Source organism: Vigna umbellata, chromosome 3, assembly GCF_029865625.1.
Source record: "Vigna umbellata cultivar VRB3 chromosome 3, Vumbellata_1.0, whole genome shotgun sequence".
NCBI classification, from domain to species: Eukaryota; Viridiplantae; Streptophyta; class Magnoliopsida; order Fabales; family Fabaceae; genus Vigna; species Vigna umbellata.
The window spans coordinates 54454049-54467151 of NC_142167.1; positions in this window are offsets into that span (position 1 = coordinate 54454049).

A 13103-nucleotide genomic window follows, 5' to 3' on the forward strand; every position below is an offset into this window, starting at 1 on the left:
TGACGGCAAGATTATGCTTTAATTGCACAAATAACATTGCAGAATATGAGGCCTGCGCTATGGGTATTCGGGCGGCAATAGAGTCCAAAGTGAAAATTCTGGATGTATATGGAGATTCAGCCTTAGTCATCCACCAGTTAAAGGGAGAGTGGGAAACTAGGGATTCGAAATTAATTCCTTACCAAGCTTACATCAGGGGATTAATGGAGTATTTTGACACCATCACATTTAACCACGTACCGCGGGAAGATAATCAATTGGCAGACGCTTTGGCTACTTTGTCTTCGATGTTTGAAGTTGACCAAGATGCAGAATTACCAATGATTGAAATGAAGTGCCATGCAGAGCCAGCATATTGCCATTTCATCGAGGAGGAGGTAGATGGTAAACCTTGGTATTTTGATATCAAGCACTATCTTAAGACCCGAGAATATCCTGAGAAGGCATCTGAAAACGATAAAAGGTCGTTAAGGAGGTTGGCTGGCAGCTTTATTTTAAATGGGGATATCTTATACAAGAGAAATCATGACATGGTTCTCCTCAGATGCATGGATGCAAAGGAAGCCGAGATGATACTGAAAGAAGTGCACGAAGGTACCTTCGGCACACATATGAATGGGCATTCAATGGCCAGGAAGATCTTGAGAGCTGGTTACTTCTGGTTGACCATGGAAAATGATTGTTGTACACACGTGAGGAAGTGCGAGAAATGTCAAATGTATGCAGACAATATCAATGTGCCGCCCACGACCTTGAACGTGTTGTCTGCACCGTGGCCATTTTCAATGTGGGGAATAGATGTTATCGGAGCTATAGAGCCAAAAGCGTCAAATGGACACCGTTTCATACTAGTCGCGATCGATTACTTCACCAAGTGGGTTGAGGCTGCTTCTTATGCCAACGTGACTAGAAAAGTGGTGACCAAATTCATAAAAAAGGAGTTGATCTGCAGATACGGGATACCTAACCAGATTATCACTGATAATGCCACCAACCTAAACAACCAGATGATGGCGGAATTATGTGAGGAGTTCAAAATTCATCATCTCAATTCTTCCCCTTACCGTCCAAAGATGAATGGGGCAGTAGAGGCTGCTAATAAGAATATCAAGAAAATTGTGCAAAAGATGGTAGTCACCTATAAAGATTGGCACGAAATGCTTCCTTTTGCTTTGCATGGATATCGTACATCAGTACGAACGTCAACTGGGGCAACACCTTTCTCGCTCGTGTATGGCATGGAAGCGGTACTTCCATTTGAGGTGGAAATCCCATCTCTACGAGTTTTAATGGAAACCCAATTGGAGGAAGCTGAGTGGGTTCAAACTCGGTTCGACCAGCTCAATCTCATCGAAGAAAAGAGACTAACAGCGGTGTGCCACGGACAATTGTACCAAAAAAGAATGAAAAAGGCTTTCGACAAAAAGGTGCGCCCAAGGGAGTTCCACGAAGGCGAACTGGTATTAAAGAAGATTTTGCCTATACAAAAGGATCACAGAGGCAAGTGGACCCCAAATTATGAAGGACCATTTGTAGTAAAAAGGGCATTCTCTGGAGGGGCACTAATTCTCACAAGGATGGACGGAGAGGAGTTACCTTTACCGGTTAATTCTGATGCGGTAAAAAAGTTTTACGCATGATGATTCCGCGATAGGGGATGCCACTAAGGGATATTAACACTGTTTTTTGAATTATGTTGTATTCTGTGTTACTTCATTCAATAAATACCATACGGTTTTATCCATTATTCAACTTTTACGCTTTTTCTTTCGACACGATTCATGTCGCACTGGGTTTTAAAGCAAAGTAAGGAAAAGGGAAAGTGATAATAATTAAAGCATCACGGGTATATCCATCTAGCACAAACTCGTTCCTGAGGGATGTCCTCAAAAAAAAAATAATAATAAATAATGAAAAAAGAAGAAAAAGGTGAAAAGGAAAGACACATGTTGAATTCGTTGTCAATAAAGTCCGCCAACGACATAGTACTTTCGAAAAGCAAAAGCAAACAAAGTTTTGAAAAATGCTGGTGTTGAGTCTTTTCCTGATTCATAGTAACTAGTGTTCTTTTCCTACTGAGGCATCTGCATTCATACTACTTGAACCCATAGCTTTCTCGTTCCCCTTTAAAACAGAGGATTGTCATGAATATAATACTGGGGGCATTTTTCATCATGATACACGTACCCAATGATCCGTTGATCGGGGAGAAAAATAAAAAAAAAGAGAAGAAAATTAAGTTGATGTGTCAATCGCTGCAGAGTTTCACTTCAGGTTTAAGGTTGGGGGAAGTAAGGCGAGCAAGCTTCAGACTGACGTGTGGCCATGTTTCTTCACTCAAGTGATAAACGAAATTTATCCAGTTGCACCCCCTTTGAGCCGTAAGTTATAACTGTTTTTCTTCATCACCCTCAACAAGAATCATTAGCATATCGATGTCAATCCAAAGGAACGTCAGGGGCATCCAAGTCAAGGAGAAGATTTGTGGAACAGGAGAAATGAAAAAGGGAAAGTTTCAAAAAGGGTCACAGCAGGGGCAACGAGACAAAAAAAAAACAACAAAAAAAAACAAAAGAAAACAAAACAAGAAAAAAAAAACAAAGACAAAAAAATGAATGAAAAAAATAATAATAAAAGGATGTCCGAAGTTCCAGACTCCTAGAGAAAGTTGACTCGACACCTTGCAGATGATTCTTGTTAAGACAATTCGACCGTTAAACACATGTTTGGGCCTTCATTATCCGCTTCTTTCAAAACCCTATGACCTTTAGCCACGGTACAAGCCAATTAAAGTCCACGCCGACTGAAGAATGTCTGTCCTGATTTTTCTCATGAACTTAATTCTGGAACGAAATGATGTGGTGAATGACACAATCACTAGAAGAAAAGAAAAGCATCATAAAGGAAAAATAAAAAAATATAATGTGAAGTCTCCCCGACAAGAGAGAATCGTCAAACTAGGGCATTCCTTCCTACCCGGACCTGTCCGCCTCTCCAAATCACACTTATTGTGCACAACAAAGTTGGGGCAGGCTTGTAAGCCTTGATTGTTGAAATATTGACGACACCCTCGCGGATGGGGAGAGCATGAAAGTTAATGTTCCCCCCAAACCATCATTCACAAACCATCATTCAGCCATCCACTTTTCATAACCATTTCTTACACCTTCTCGGGTTCAAGCTAGTTTGGATTGCAAAAAGCGATAAAGGGAATTTGAACTGATAGTTACACTCTTTTCCTTTTCATCAAAGGACTCACTATTTCTCGACATTATTTTCAATGAATGCATTTTGAATGTACATCGAGTTTGATGAAAATATTGACAACGGGTTCCAAACATGGAATTTTCAAAAAAATAATAGCAAATAATGAAAAAACGGAAAGAAAGAAAAGAAGGAGGAGAGCAAAAGAAAAGAACGAAATAAAGGTCTCATGTGTTTATGCATTCATGCACCCTCGTGACATTACATCATACATTTCATAAGAAGCAAGGAAAAACGTTTGAAAAATCCTTAAGGGGAAAGAGAAATTGTGCAAAGTTTAACACAACCTTTGTTTCTAAGTCTCTTCAATGTTTGGCTCAATATCTACCAACGTTTCAAAAATTTGAATACAAGTTTTCCTTCTACGACGGCGCTCCTCTGTAGGACAGTCGTCAAACTCATTCCTTATCCATAGGGTTGTTACACCCTCCACGAGGTTATTACACCTCATTCATTCATCCATAGGGTTGTTACACCCTCCACGAGGTTATTACACATCATTCATTCATCCATAGGGTTGTTACACCCTCCACGAGGTTATTACACCTCATTCATGCATCCATAGGGTTGTTACACCCTCCACGAGGTTATTACACCTCATTCATTCATCCATAGGGTTGTTACACCCTCCACGAGGTTATTACACCTCATTCATGCATCCATAGGGTTGTTACACCCTCCACGAGGTTGTTACACCTCATTCATTCACCCATAGGGTTGTTACACCCTCCACGAGGTTATTACACCTCATTCATTCATCCATAGGGTTGTTACACCCTCCACGAGGTTGTTACACCTCATTCATGCATCCATAGGGTTGTTACACCCTCCACGAGGTTGTTACACCTCATTCATTCATCCATAGGGTTGTTACACCCTCCACGAGGTTATTACACCTCATTCATTCATCCATAGGGTTGTTACACCCTCCACGAGGTTATTACACCTCATTCATGCATCCATAGGGTTGTTACACCCTCCACGAGGTTGTTACACCTCATTCATTCATCCATAGGGTTGTTACACCCTCCACGAGGTTGTTACACCTCATTCCTTATCCATAGGGTTGTTACACCCTCCACGAGGTTGTTACACCTCATTCACTCATCCATAGGGTTGTTACACCCTCCACGAGGTTGTTACACCTCATTCATTCATCCATAGGATTGTTACACCCTCCACGAGGTTGTTACACCTCACTTATTCACCCATAGATTTATGACACTCTCCATGAGGTTTGCACACCTCAATTCTCTTTGCCCTGTTCTTTTTTGTTTAAACTTCTCTGTTGTTCCTCGTTCATTTTGAAATCCGGACGAAATTAGTGTTTCTTTCTTTACTTATCTTTTACTCTAATAATATAAAAACTTTGTTTGACATATTATCCAGTAAAATCTAAGTAAAGAGGGGCAGCTGTTAATACCCAATTTCGTCCGGATAGTTAAAAAATATCTAGAGTTAACAAGAGATAATAAAATAAAATAAACGGGCCAAGATAATACGAAGTCTAAAAATGATTTTATTCCGTTTTCCTTTTTTTTTTTTTTTTATTATTTTTATTCCTGATTTTTGCTTTGTTTCGTTTTTATTTATTTCCCTTCCTGTTTATATTTTATTTTATTTTTATTTTTACTTCATTTTATTTATTTTTTTGTTTTATTTTATCTTATTACTTCTTATTTCTTTGTTTCATCTTTATTTTATGTTATTCCACTTTTGCTTTACGTTATTTCATTTTATTTTCTCTTTTTAGGTTTACTCATTTTTATATTTTGCGGTTTCCCTTTTAAAGTTGTTTTATTTTTTATTTTATTTTATTTTATTTTATTTTTTCAAGAAAATGTTACTCTTTTTATAAATATTTGAACTGCTGACACAAGAAAAAAGAAGTCAACTAAGTTCCCTGCTCCTGAAGGCATCTGTTACACTGATCAAGCATAGAGAATGCTTAAAATATGTTTACACGGTGGTAGCTTGAAAAAGGTATTTGTTTTTTCTTGCCGAAATTTCTTAAGCAGCAGCAGCCATACATGGAAGGGAAAGATTTTTGAAAGAGTATCTGCCATCTGCAAAATGGAGACACGAAGAAAGAAAAAAGACAAAGGAAGATCTCAGGTCAGGCCAGAGCTCCCAGAAGCAGTGCAGCAGAAAAAGAGCTTGGTAGTTTTCAAAATGGGGGAATCGCGTTCATTCAAAGGGAAGACCTCGGGTGAGAGAAAAAGGGGGGAACGACCTTTGCCTTGATCTCATTGTGAGCTTTGGTACCCAGGGGGCGGAACTAGAAAAAGGGAAGAGAGCAAAGAGGGAAGAAAAACCGAACCCAAAGGAGAAGTTTCTTAAAGCTGTGAAGAATTCATCTGTGGTTGCCTTCCACCTATCGGGCTCCAGAGGACCACAGCCAAATACAACTTTGAGACTCCCAGGATCTCTAACATCTCACCATCACAGACCATATCCCAGCCACTAGCTCCGGAGACAACTAAGAAGGAGAACATTACTGGAGGGGAGAAGGAAGACTAAAACCAAAAGAAAACATTTTCTTGGAAGCGGCAAAGGTAAGTCTTCCTATGCCTAGACTCTTTGGTTTTGCTCTTGTATGTGCCTCCTTTATGCGCGTGATGTTTGATTAAATGTTCATAGTCATGTTGGTTTTCTTTGTGGCATTTGTCTTTGGATCAAACTGCATTCTAAATGTGATTTCGATACCTGCGAGACTCATCGAGTATTTATAAAAAAAAAAGCATATACTCTAGCATCCAGAAAACATGTAATAAAAAGTAAACGGAAATAGCACTGTTAGCAAATAGCACTGTTAGCAAGCGGAATAAACAGACCGAGTCACAGCTTCATGCCAATACACTCAAAGCATTCACCTCCTCAGAATTTCCTTATATCACAGAAACCTACCATCCCCCAACCTTCATCCTCATTCACTCATTTTCCTAACCTCTGCCTCCACCACGTTTTCTAACACAATCATGATTCACACTTCCTCACACTACCTTCTTCTTCTAATCTGATTAGGATTTTGAATCCTCTCCAAGCAAGTACGTGATTAACACGGGCCTCAACAATAATATTACAAACCTAACCCCTTCCTTGAACTTCTCCTCAACATCATGTTCTTCTACAATAACAGCAACATCTCCAGCACCCGTGATAACCTCCAACACCCATCATCATCAACCCCAAATCAATACACAGAGCCTAAAATATCAGACGATACTGAAACCAACCAAAAAAAAAAGAAGAAGAATGGGAGGAGGAGAGTGACGCCGCGGCGGCTCGCGGTGATTGGCCTCGCTGGGGTGATGTCGGCATGGCACGGAGGGGCGAGAGTCTCTCTCTCGCACGCGAAGAGGTGGAGAAGAGAAGGAGCTGATTGGAGCTTGGGGCCGACACGGGCTCTGGCAGCGACGCGGTGGCCATCTTCGTCGCGGGGGCCGGTTTGGTTCGGAGGTGGCAACCGGCAGGGTCTGTGGTGGCGATCGGCGCACTGGTGGTGTCCTGGTTTTGTGGACGGCGGCGGCCGTTTTGGCGGAGGCGGTGGCGCATGTGCGCGAACGGGCGGAGGTCCTGCCTCGTTCGGGAGAGGGGCTCTAGGTCTCTGCTTTCTGAATGTTGGAATGGGAAGAAGAGTGGCAGAACCCCTAATGCCTCTGCTTGAAACAAAAAAACCTTGGGCCCGATCCAAATAGTTTTAGAAACAAAAAAGGACTTTTTTCTTTACTACGCGCATCCCATCTCTCACCCTTGCACCCACACGTCCATCCCCTGCCTTGGGCTCAGGCCCGTTCTGTTCCTAACAAATAAAAACGCTTTCTCCTTCGCGCAGCCCTCGTTTTTCACCCACGCACCCCCATACGTTCTCTTGACCTGGGTTCAGGCCCATCCTGTTCTTAAAAAATAATAACAAAAGAAATAGGATTCTTTTTCTTGCCTGCACCCCCTATTCTCACTTCCTCACCCCCTTTCAGTTTGGGCTTAGGCTTCATCTGTTTATAGAAGGAAAATTAGTTTAGACATCCTATTTTTTTTTTATGTGGGCATCCTCACCATTTGTTTTATTTTTATTGCTTATTTATTTATTTGCTTTTCTTTATTTATTTTGTTCCTTCATTTGTTTTATTCTATTTGTTTTTTTATTGTTGTTATGGTTTTTTATTGTTTTTATTTTATTCTAAATATCTATTTATTTTAAAATACATAAAAAATAAAATATTTATATATAAAAAATTACAAAAAAATACGTTTAAAGGTTTAAGCACACGTGTGACCGCTCGCGTCGTCCTTGTGCTAAAAACCTTTTCTTCTTTCTTACAAAAATTACAAAAAAATACGTTTAAAGGTTTAAACACACGTGTGACCGCTCGCGTCGTCCTTGTGCTAAAAACCTTTTCTTCTTTCTTATAAAAATTACAAAAAAATACGTTTAAAGGTTTAAACACACGTGTGACCGCTCGCGTCGTCCTTGTGCTAAAAACCTTTTCTTCTTTCTTACAAAAATTACAAAAAAATACGTTTAAAGGTTTAAACACACGTGTGACCGCTCGCGTCGTCCTTGTGCTAAAAACCTTTTCTTCTTTCTTATAAAAATTACAAAAAAATACGTTTAAAGGTTTAAACACACGTGTGACCGCTCGCGTCGTCCTTGTGCTAAAAACCTTTTCTTCTTTCTTATAAAAATTACAAAAAAAAATATACGTTTAAAGGTTTAAGCACACGTGTGACCGATCGCGTCGTCCTTGTGCTAAAAACCTTTTCTTCTTTCTTATAAAAATTACAAAAAATACGTTTAAAGGTTAAGGCACACGTGTGACCGCTCGCGCCGTCCTTGTGCTAACAACCTTTTCTTCTTTCTTAAATAAAATTACAAAAATATTTTAAAGGTTAAGCACATGTGTGATCGCACGCATCGTCCTTGTGCTAAATACCTTTTTCGTTTATTTTATAAAAATATCAAAAAATATAAAATCTTCAAAAACTAAAAACATAAACAATTTCAAGGCAACAGACAATTTCTACCTAGAACTACGTGATCCTTGATTCTCCATCAAAAGTGGAGATACGTAGGAGCAAGGCTAGTACTTGTCAGGTTCACTTCCCAAAAATCCAAAAATCATTTCAAAGCAAATTTCCAAACAATTTCCAAACAAACTTCTAAAACAGCTTAAAGAACTATGTAACCCTGATTTCTCATTCTGAATGAGAATACGTAGGAGCAAGGTCAATCCTTGTCGGGCCCAAAAAACTAAAAAATATATTTTGTTTCTTTAGAATTTTATTTTAGGGGATAGTTAAACATTTTGAAAACCACATCATATTCGTGCATTTAGTTAAAGGTACTGCCTTAAGGCAGGCGTTGTAGGGTGTTAATACCTTCCCTACACGTAACCGACTCCCGAACCTAGAATCTGGTTTTCACGGACCGTGTCTTATCATTTTATGGTTTTTCCGTAGTTTTCCAGAATAAACTATGGTGGCGACTCCAAATCTCTTTTCAAAACCCGTTTCTTTGGATCGTCGTCCCGTCGCGAATTCCGGTTGCGACAACAGACAACATAAAAGCAAGTATAAGTTAATATCAAAATAAACAAACACAAGATATCAGAATTCATTATATATATATATATATATATATATATATATATATATATAGTTTATACCAAATTAAACAAACATCCTAGACATACTATGAACCTAGACCTGATCATCCGAATAAGGTATGAATGTCGAGTTATGGTGAGTTATGCACTTGTGGTGGACTTTACTACTCTGTAGAGTAATTGCCAATGAGTTTCACCCTATCACACTCGCAAGGTTAGTCTGTACCGCGTCTTAGGCCATATTGGAAACACTTAGAGTAAGACCTCATGTTACTCTCACCACATGTATCAATCCTCTCTAATTGAGAATGAATGATCATTACAATGTCAGAATAACCCACAAGACTGAGTTTCCTACATTCATACCAACAACACTTTGATACAACCACTAAGAGTTCTCCTTAGAACTCTTACAAACCTCAATCCATCCAATCATATATTTCAAACCATACCACTAAACATAAAATAAACCATCATACCATTTAAAACCATGCACATAAGAGAAAGGAAATTAAAACATCGAAGAAGACCCATAACTACTCACCCAAAGCTAGAAACAGGGCGCCCATCGAGCATAGGCTAGCCCAGGGGCAGTCTCCACTCACCCAACGAAAGTCAAAACAGTGAGCTTCACAAGCCTAGCGAGCTAGCTTGTCTAGCCATTGATCCCGCTACCTTAACTGTCAAGTATTCGTCAGTGACCCCTCTGTTTGCCCAACGCCTTTGCATAATTCTGCAAAAACACTAATTCTACAGAATTTGCACCCTTAACCTCATATTTTCAAACTCCCTTACCTCTGCATGTATCTACTACATCCAATTAACATTCTATAACCGAAATGAATATATTCAAGTGTTTTTTATTCAACTTAAACCACATTGGACTTATCTTTCTATGAATTTCTAACTTACTCCAACTAAAATACTACTTTATAGCCCATAACTCAATTTCATCTTTTCTAACACAAAACTTATCACTTAAGAGTCTAAACAAGTAAAAAATGACTTAACAACAAATTCTAAACCCTCAACTTTAGCACAGACCCTATAATTTATAATGTCACTAGTCAAAACTCCTAAAATGAACCTAAAACCATCCCAAGCACAACCTATTGACTATCAACCCTTTCTATATCAGATTTATGTTAACTCAAAGCTCTAACAAGTTTCAAATAATCACAAAATAGATCCCAAAAATCAGTTTTCCCCCTTTGACCATTACTTCAAAATCTCATTTATCAAAACCTCCTTTTTAGACCAAAAAATCAGCCCAACACCCTTTCGTTTTACTACAACCAATACCACATAAGTTTTTCATTCACTAGAACACCAAAAACAACATCAATAGATCCAAACAATTCGCATTCCACAAGCATTCACAACAATATACATTCAATCACAAAGAGCACACTTTTAATTGAAATCACCTAAGAAACTTCACACATCACTTATCGATTTCTAATCAATTCAAACATACAACACAATTTATCAAAGCATTAGTAACATAAAACAAATTATAATTAGCTTCCCTTAGCTTTTAGAAGATCAATTGCTCTAGACAGCTCAATGAACTCTATCTATACCTATAGGCAACAAAAACACGATCAAGATATATCGTTAATATCATTGACAATAGATAGTCTTATAAAAGACTCGGACATTACATGCAAAATGAGTGGGACCCACATGCGACAAAAGAAAGAAAGGATTAGAGAAAAAAGATTGAAACTTAACTTATTCAGATAGAAAAACTGATCGGTCTGAATTGAAGAGCTCGCCACCAAGATCACTCATACGGTCTCAGTTCATCAATCAAATGAGCAAAGAAGAAGAACTCCTAAAAAGAAGTTGAAAAACTCTAGAAAAGTGATTTATAGAGAGATTGTGTGTTTTAAAATAATGAAACTCATTAATAACAAATTCATTTATATTAAAACTCTTTTAATATTATAATAATCGAGTCTCACTATTTTTAATTCAATACTATTTTAAAATATCATTTTTTAGGTTTTCACTGATAAATTAAGCACGACACAAAATCATGTTTTTTTATAATAAAAATTAAATATATCTATTTTAAAATAAAAAAATTATGGATAAAGCAAAATAAATAGACCAAAATTGTATTTAATTTTGAAAAAAAGAAAAAAAACTTTTGAACATGGATATCTGACTTGAATAGTTTGTATAACAGACTCTCTTTATATATTGGCCAGTCATAAATGAGATCAAACATTGACAGAAATTGGACAGTACTTTCCCTTCTCTTCATCAATGTGATACACCCACTTAACAAAAGCTATTGCAACTACCACAACTAGTGCTGAATTCACTCAATTTGTTTTTAAACTTTTAATTTCTAAAATTATAAAATTTAAACATTATAATTTTTGTTAGTAAAATTATATTTTACAATAACTATTTATATGATAAATAATAATTAATATATTATTTAAATCAATTATATTATTAATTAACTTTTAAAAATATATCCGAATTTTCTTTATATAAAACTAAGTGTAAAAATTTTATTAATATTTTTAATAATCTTATTATTGTGTGAATGGTTGACAAGGAATGTCACATGACAAGTCTTGTTTTTTATTTCTAAAGAGAATTGAAATAGCACCGAAGACTTGTCTCCACGTGGTTGAGCAAGTTTCTCTAGAAGGACCATCAACCCATCAATTTCCCACCTTTGAATCTAAGAACATTTTTATTCAATTTCATATTCAGGAATAAAGTAGATATTTTATTTTAAAAATATTTCCTTTCTTTTGTTTGATACTTACTAGTGAAAAAAATAAATTTCTAAGACGAATTATTATATTAAGAAAAAAAAACATTTCAACACTTACTCTTATAAATATTATTATTGCATATATAAAAATATAATATTTATTAATAAAATTGATAAATACTTTATACATTTTTTAATTGAGTTGGGTACTAGTTGTATTTTATGTGTGACATGACTTTTTGAGTTCTCAACCAAAGGAGAAGCAAAAGAAAAATTGATGCTATAAATAACACAAAAAAAGTCGTAAAGAAAAACATTTCGCTATCAAAATAAAATTATAGAATAATATTTCTCAATCATTTTATTCTCCTTTATTTCACAGCAACTACTGTGCTCTAAAAAACCAACTTCATAATTGTCTAACTTTTCTAACAAACTCCAATAATATCCGGTCAAACTTTTGGTGTAGGTTTATTTTGAAAATAAATTTGAGAGAAAATGAACCAATAAATTTGAGTAAATTTAGAAATAAAGCTTGTGTTATTGGGAATGAATTGGAGGGAGAGGGACTGAATAGATATGAGCATATTTGAGAATAAATTATGTGTTACTTTTATGAAGGAATTTAGAGACAATTGAAAGTAAATTTGAAAGGAAAATTTGTGTATGATTTGACCTATGTGATACATTAAAAAAATGTTTTAATTGATAAAAATTAAAGATTACCAAAATGTCATTAGTGATAAAAGTAATATAAATGATATTTATTAAGAATATATTTATTAGTAGAAAATATTATAAATAGATAAAAAAAAGTTAAAATTAATTATAAAAATGAAATAAGTTTGTATTTAAATAAAGTAAAATTATATTGTTTAAAATAATTAAGGTTTCGAAGGCCATTAACAAGCTTCCCAAGGTCATTAACCGAATACAAAGAAGGTGGAATTAGTTACTCTAAAGTTGGAACCGATTACGTGTGTATTATGGTGTGGCGTGGAATCAAATATATCATATGTGGAGTCGAATACAACTCCAAGTGTGTATTGCTCGTGGTGTGGAATCAGATACATCGTCTATAAAATTGATTCCAACCACAATGGTTCCCCTTTTCACCCTTGTTCACCTGCAAACTCCATGTACAACACCTTCATCTTCCCTACAAATACGATAATTATACAAGGACTATTTGGACATTTGTTATTAAATCCTGCAAATTCGAGCAAAGTGCCAAGATTCCAACTCTCAACACTCCCTCAAATCTTCATTGTCCCTCACTTCTAAATCACTTCAAATGAAGTTAATTTATCTCACAATTATATCTCCACTAATACAAATGAACATTATCAATTCCACGCCACAATTATAAGTGATTTGATTAATATGATAAATAAATAAAAAAGTTAGTGTATTTGAGGTGAAGTTTAAATTAATATGATAAATAAATAAAAAAGTTTTTTATAGATTAAAATATAAAATTATCATTTTTGTCC